This window comes from Megascapheus bottae, chromosome 13 (genome assembly GCF_031878675.1).
Source record: "Megascapheus bottae isolate mThoBot1 chromosome 13, mThoBot2.hap1, whole genome shotgun sequence".
NCBI classification, from domain to species: domain Eukaryota; kingdom Metazoa; phylum Chordata; class Mammalia; order Rodentia; family Geomyidae; genus Megascapheus; species Megascapheus bottae.
Window position 1 is genome coordinate 4,609,164 of NC_143521.1, and position 6,218 is coordinate 4,615,381.

Below are 6,218 nucleotides of genomic sequence, written 5' to 3' on the forward strand. Positions count from 1 at the left end.
TTTGAATCAGCTCAAGGAGCTTGGGAGTAGAGTCTATAGGATTCTTTTAATACAGGATCATGTCATCTGCAAAGAGGGAAAGTTTTACTTCCTGTTTCCCTATTTGAATCCTCTTTATGCTTGCTTCTTGCCTTATTGCACTGGCTAGGAATTCTAGTACTATGTTAAAGAGGAGTGGAGAGAGTGGGCATCCTTGTCTCGTTCCTGATTTTAGAGGGAATGGCTTTAGCTTTTTGCCATTAAGGATAATACTAGCTGTGGGTTTGTCATACACAGCCTGTATTATACTGAGGAATGTTCCATGGATTCCTAGTTTCCTCACAGATTTTAACATAAAGGGGTGTTGGATCTTGTCAAATGCCTTTTCTGCATCTATTAAGACAATCATATGATTTTTGTCTTTGATCCTGTTGATGTGTTGAATTATATTAATTGATTTGTATATGTTCAACCAGCTTTGCCTCCCTGAGATGAAACCTGTTTGATCATAGTGTATAATTTTTTTGATAAGTTGTTGTAGACAGTTGGCCAGTATTTTGTTGAGAAGTTTTGCATCGATGTTCATCAAAGAAATAGGTCTATAGCTCTCATTCTTTGATGAATCTCTGTCTGGTTTGGGGATGAGGGTTATACTGGCTTCATAGAATGAGTTTGGTAAAGAACCTTCATTTTCAATTTCATTGAAGAGCTTGAAGAGTATTGGTGAGAGCTCTGCTTTGCAAACCTTATAGATTTCAGCTGTGAATCCATCTGGCCCTGGGCATTTCTTAGGTGGAAGGTTTCTTATTGTCTTTTCTATTTCAGTGCTGAAATAGGCCTGTTTAGTTGAATTAGTTCTTCTTGGTTCAGTGTGGGTATGTTAATATTGGCTAGGAATTTGTCCATTTCTTCTAGATTCTCAAATTCATTGGCATAAAGGTTTGAGAAGTATTCCCTCATGATACTCTGGATCTTGGTAATTTCTGTCGTGATATTACCATTTTTGTCTGTGATTTTGGTTGTTTTGGGATGGTCCCTTATTTTTTTGGTAAGATTTGCTAAGGGTTTGTCAATTTTGTTAATTCTTTCAAAGAACCAACTCCTTGTTTTTTTGATTATTTCTATAGTTTTTTTTGGACTCCAATTCCTTTAATTCTGCTTTGATTTTAATAATTTGCTTCCTTCCAGTGGGATTAGGGTTGGTTTGTTGCTCTTTTTCCAGGAGCTTAAGGTGACACATTAAATTGTTGTTTTGAGATTTTTCCAGTTTGTTATTGAAGGCACTCAGAGCTATAAATTTTCCTCTGAGTACTGCCTTTGCCAGTCCCAAAGGAGCTGGTAATTTGTGTGCTCCTTTTTGTTAAATTTCATAAACTGTTGGATTTCTGTTCTGATCTCTTCGATGACCCATTGGTGATTCAACAATGTGTTGTTCAATCTCCATGAGTAACAGGGTTTTTGTTGCTGGCGATGGATGTTCAGTTCCAATTTGATGCCCTTGTGGTCTGAGAGAGTGCAGGGAATAATTTCAGTGTTTCTGAATCTGTCCAGGTTTGTTTTATGGCCTAAGATGTGGTCTATTTTGGAAAATGTTCCATGTGCTGCTGAGAAAAACGTATATTATGTTGTTGCTGGGTGGAATAATCTGCAGATGTCTGTTAGATCTACTTGGTCTATATAGTTGTTCAGTTCTATGGTTTCTCTGTTGAGTTTTTGCCTTGTTAATCTGTCCAAAGGTGAGAGTGGTGTGTTAAAGTCACCGACAATCACTGTATTTCGATCTATGTATGGTTTCAGTGAAAGTAAAGTTTGCTTGATGAAGTTCGGAGCTCCGGGATTGGGTGTGTAGATATTTAGGATCGTTATTTCTTCCTGGAGGAAAGATCCCTTTAGTATTATGTAGTAACCATGTTTGTCTTGTCTCACTAATTTTAGTTTGAAGTCTATTTTATCTGATATGAGGGTGACAACTCCATCCTGTTTATGGGGGCTGTTAGCTTGATAGAGTTTATTCCAACCTCTCATTTTCGAAAGGTGTTTGTGTTTTTGGATAAGATGTGTCTCTTGAAGACAGCAGAACCATGAATCCTGTTTTTTGATCCAAGTAGATAATCTATGCCGTTTACTTGAAGAGTTTAGACCATTGATATTGAGAGTCAGGATTGAGAAATATTTATTAGTTCCTGCCATTTTTACATGCTTTCATTAGGGCCTGTGTCTTGATAGTTTTTGTGGTCCTTAGATGTTATGAGTTTTAGGTGCCATGTCTTTCTCAGTATTACATTTGTGTTCATTTTCTATGTGTAGAACATCTTTGAGAATTTTCTGTAATGTTGGTTTGGTTGCTACATAATGTTGCAGCATTTCCCTGGAATGGAATGTTTTTATTGTTCCTTCAATTATGAATGAGAGCTTAGCTGGGTACAGTATTCTTGGCTGGTAGTTTTGACTTCAGGGCATGGTATATATCATTCCAATCTCTTCTTGCTTGCATGGTCTCTGCTGAGAAATCTGGGGTTATTCTGATTGGTTTTCCTTAATACGTGATTGTTCTCTTCTCCCTGACTGCTTTTAGGATCCTATCTTTGGCCTCTATTGATCCAGTTCAGATTATAATGTGGTGGTGGGATGTCCTTTTCTGGTCAGGTCTGTTTGGAGTTCTAAAAGCTTCTTGTATCTGGATGGGCCTGCCCTTCTGGATATTTGGGACGTTCTCTGAGATGATTCCCTGAAATATATTTCCAATACCATTGAACCTCTTTCTACAGACCCTCCTCAATATCAATTAGCCTTAAATTAGGGTTCCTAATTGTATCTTGGACCTCCTGTAGCATTTTCTCATATTTCCTAGATTTGAATTGACTCATTTTATGTTCTTTTTCTATAACAACTAAATCATCTTCAATCCTGGAAATTCTCTCTTCTGCATTGTCTAACCTGCTATCAAAGCTATCTACTTTATTCATATCTCCCTTGCTTCTAATTGCTCATTGTTGATGCCTTGCATCTCTTGTTTTAGATCATGTATGGATTTCTTTAGCTCCTTGATTTCCATTTGAGTGGTTAGCTCAGCAGCTTTATTCTCTTTGGACATTTGTTGGAGTTCAGTCACCTTTTTGTTTGTGGATTCTATGAATTCATCCATTTTTCTTTGAAAAACCTTTATTATGGCCTCCTTTATGGCTTCCCGTTTTTCACATATCACCTTGTTTATGGTTTCCTCTTTTTAGCTGTGGCTTCCTCCCTTATCTCTTTCTTTATGTTTTCACATTTTTCATTAATGATGTTTATCAATTGCATTTATATAGCACTTGGAAGGCTTTCCCCTTGATTTGCCACTCACTGCTCCATTGCCTCTTTATGTTGGGTGGGAGATGCTATTCCTTGATTTGACATTTTTCTTGAGTTTCTTCTTCTGCCCATTTGAGGATGAGAGCAAGATTAATACTAAACAAGATTATAATTTTTGAGATATAACCAACCTAGACCTTTTTAGTTGGCTGACAGTAGATATTAGCCCTTTTAGATTGGTAATAACACTCTCTCTTTCTTTTTGTACACTTACATACAAATCTAATACAATCACAGATGACCAATTTATGACTAAAACAATAAGCCCCTCAATGCAATCTCTATTGTATTTAAGTCCCTCTGGACCTAAAGTATAATGGATCACCTAGATACACAGCATTGCTCAACAACCATCAAATATAAATCCATGCATTATAAGAATTGAAGGATGAAGAGAGGACCAGAGATAGAAAAATAATATGAAAGACGACAAGGGAGGTACGAAAAGAATGATACAGGAGTGTAAGAATATTATAGTAATGAAGAAAGGGTATTGTGTAAGGATAACTGACCTAAGGAGATAGACAGGTAAAGTATTTGTGTAGGAAGTTTAGATGAACTTAGATAAAACTTATCAAAATAAGAGTAATAAGAAGAATATATAGACAAAAGAGATTGGTTGATATAGGAGATTTCAGTGATACCAATTTAAGAAAGAAAAGAAAAAAACAAAGAAAAAAGAAACAAAATAGCAACAAAATAAAAGAAAAGAACAACACACACACACACAGACACACACACACACACACACAAACAAAGAAAAGAAAAAAGAGGTGTGAGGAGATTCCTCACTGTTCTGAATTCTTACCCAAGTGATACTAGGATTGAGAACCCGGAGTTTAAAAAGCAGGTGACTGTATCAATATGGATATCGTTTTTGTTCAAACTGTACCCAGAGCTGTCACTGTGTTTCTAGGAATGACCACAGTGACAGCAGGATTGTGGGAAAAGAGAGGAGAAAAAAAGAAAAAAAGAAAAAAAAGGAATGAATCATAACATTAGAAAAAAAGGTGTAGGTTAAATGGCAAAGAGAAAAATAAGAACATTTAAAAATGCAAATGAAATGGGGTAAAAAAAAAGATAAAAAAAAGGTATTCTTCAGTTTTGTTTTGTTTGTTTGTTTGTTTGTTTTTGGTGGGGGGAGAGGTTAGGAAACTTGTGTCTCCACTAAATTCGGTATCTAAACACTTCACAAAGTCTTTTTCTCTTGTGATTTGGCTTTGCGGTTTTTCAGATGAGATTGCTTGTTTGGTAAAAAAAAAAAAAAGCTGACAGATCCACAGGCGGCTTTGTTTACCAGGTCTGTGGGCGGCACAGGGGGATGGACTTCAGCAATACTGGGAACAGATTTCTGGTGAAGGAATCTCTGGGAACTCCTTTGCCAGTTAAGTGGCGGTGTCAGCAACACCTCTCAGGCTTCAATTGCTTTGGCCTTGGTCTTTGCCAGCAGTCAAGATGGAGCTGCTCTCAGCTGGTGGGGGAGGGGCTCCCTCCCAATGCTGTTCACGAAGCAGAAATGGAAACTGCTCTAAGGTACTCACAATTTGCTGGATTCTTTGGTTCGGTTAAGCTGGCAGGTCCGTGCACAGCCGGTGTTGGCTCTGGGCTTGCTCAGGCTCTGTGTGGCTCTGTCTGCAGCCAGCAAGACTACGCTGCTGTGGAGCACTTTCTCTGCTCTGACTCAGAAGAGCCTTTGTCTCCCCGGCCACTCCATGGTGGAGCTCCATGCTCTCTTTTTGCGCTGGTATTCTGCCTTTTTTTCCTCTCTGCCTGACTTTTCTGTGGTCCTAAAGCTTACTTAGGATCAATTTCTGTTAGAGGACTGTCTCCTGCACTGCCAGTACATGAATCTTGGCAGGAGCTCAGTATGTCTCACCCTGAACAGCCGCCATCTTCCGCCGAATCTGATATTTTACATTTTAAACACCCATGGTGAAATACGCGTGGGTGAACTAAAAGGAGGCCTGGGATGTACTGCAGAATGACTCAGGGGATGGAAGAACAGAGGGTGCCAACAGTGGTGGGGGTATCCTTGATATAAAATGACTGCATGATGATTCTTTACACTGTTTGGTTTTAAACTTCCTATAATTAAAAGCTTCTTTTTCTTGTTGTTTTTTAAGGAAGAGAGTGGGAAGAAATTGAATCAACCTGGGAATCCTATAGAAAGTGATGATTGAACCGGTGTTTAACATTTTGTTCTTGTGTGCTGAACATACAAGAACACAAAATTCTGCCTTGGATGAAGAGTTGAACCAATAACAAAGGAAAACTAGCCAACATGCCTCCGAGAGAGAGAAAAAAACTTATTTACAAATGTAACATGGCCAAGTTACATTCTGTGTCTGTTCCAAATAGCTGTCATATACCCTATCCATCTGCTTAGATTCTACAGCCAATAGTCTTCACATTTGGACAAAACTGAATTTCTGTTCTTAAAAATTATTTGATGGGTGGTGATAAAGCAACTTAGAGTGGATGATTCAGGGAAAGTTATGGATGTGGGTGTGGATCCGTTGTGACTGAATTAAGCAGATAGCATAGGAACTGAAAAACTTTCTTCAAATAACAGGAACACTTTATTTTTTCCCCACAAAATGCAGAAGAAGGTAGTCCAAGAGACAGGATGACTAATCTACCAGTTACTAGTTTCCAAAAATGCTTTACCTTTCTCATCCAGCTGTCATATCCACATGCCAAGCAGGAGGAAGAGGGGTATTTATGGAAAGTTCCAGTTTATTTGCCTAATGCTTATGAAACTGTCTGGATGTTCCAGAAAATTATCTATTAACATCACCTTAGCTACATGATCTGCAAAGCAGCTGAATGTAATAAGCATTGCTTATTAGGTGAACACATGGCTACTCCTAGCAGAAGTTCATTAATTG

The 6,218-nt window shown here is 38.1% G+C and overlaps 1 long non-coding RNA gene across 1 annotated transcript in view; it reads left to right on the forward strand.

Annotated features, from left to right (window-relative positions):
* LOC150055442 (uncharacterized) overlaps nucleotides 1–5,731 on the forward strand; it is a 50,247-nt gene extending 44,516 nt beyond the window's left edge. Inside the window, exon 5 of the long non-coding RNA XR_016537428.1 lies at nucleotides 5,454–5,731. This is a non-coding gene — a long non-coding RNA (uncharacterized LOC150055442). The remainder of the gene's footprint in view (nucleotides 1–5,453) is intronic.
* Nucleotides 5,732–6,218: the final 487 nt, after the last annotated feature.